The following is a 1,216-nucleotide window of genomic DNA, read 5'->3' as shown; positions in this document are numbered from 1 at the left end:
CTGATTGTATTGATAAAGCTTCTAGCTTATCCCCATTACAGATAATTCTTGCTGATGGTTTTAGATAAAAAGTACTTATTGTTTTAAGGTAAGCTCAATTCATTCCTTTGTTCTTTAAAGTTATTTAATGGGAATGGGTGCTGTATTTTGTCAAAGGCTTTCTCTCATCTATTGAGATAATCATGTGATTTCCTTTGGTCTTGTTATTGATACGGTCAATTATGCTGATAGTTTTCCGAATATTGAACCAGTCCGGCATTCCTGGTATAAATCCCATTGATCAAAGGGGTTCCTTGTTCTTTAAATTCTTGGTAGAATTCACTTGTGACTCCATCTGATCCTGGGGATTTAGGTGAATCTATCTGGTCCTTAGGAAGTTCATTGATGTCTTGTTCAATTCACATCTACTTAATTTACCTGATTTCCAAAAATTACGTACATGTTGTTTCCTACATTAGAATGTGCTTTCCTTGAAGGGAGATGACATATTTTCGCCTTTCTTTGTATCCCTAATGATAAGTACGGCTTTGTCACATGGTACTGAATAAATGTTCACTTAAGATTGTTAAATTCTATTATTTTTATTACTTTAGTAATATTGTTTGTTAGTCTTGAACTGAGATGGATCAGGTTGGAGGATATATTCTTGTTTTTAAAAATTATTGAATGCCTATTAACCATTCTGGTTTCAACTGAATCAGTAATTTAATTTGATCCAGTATAATTGCAGTAAAGTCCTGCTTAAATAGGTCTGAGGGCAAGTCAGGGACAACTTCAAAGGGCTTATCAAACTTCATGATATGAAGAAGATAAGGGCATACTTCCAGAGAAGTATGTGGAGAGGTACTGAAGAAAGAATAACAAGGTAGGTGTTTTGGTTTCTAAAGGTAAGTAGTGTTTCTTTCTTTCTGTTAACATTATACTTTCTCTCTAACAGAAGCTACCTTTAGCATATCTTTGATTTGCTAAAACCAAGTAGAGAATAATAGAGGTCTCAAGTCATCAAAAACCCTCAACTTCCTCATATGCTTCATTCTCCCTGTTGTTCTCAATGCCCCTGCTGCTAAAATCTTTTCAGATCATATTTCATTTTCCTAGGAAACAAACACCAACAAAATGAATGACTTTATAAACTACATCATGGACCCCATTCCTCGGCACATTCCTTGACTTCCAAGGGAGCTCTCCACCTGGATAAATTCTGTGAGATATAGAG

This window comes from Dromiciops gliroides, chromosome 1, assembly GCF_019393635.1.
Source record: "Dromiciops gliroides isolate mDroGli1 chromosome 1, mDroGli1.pri, whole genome shotgun sequence".
NCBI classification, from domain to species: domain Eukaryota; kingdom Metazoa; phylum Chordata; class Mammalia; order Microbiotheria; family Microbiotheriidae; genus Dromiciops; species Dromiciops gliroides.
Note: the sequence above shows the minus strand (reverse complement) of the source record.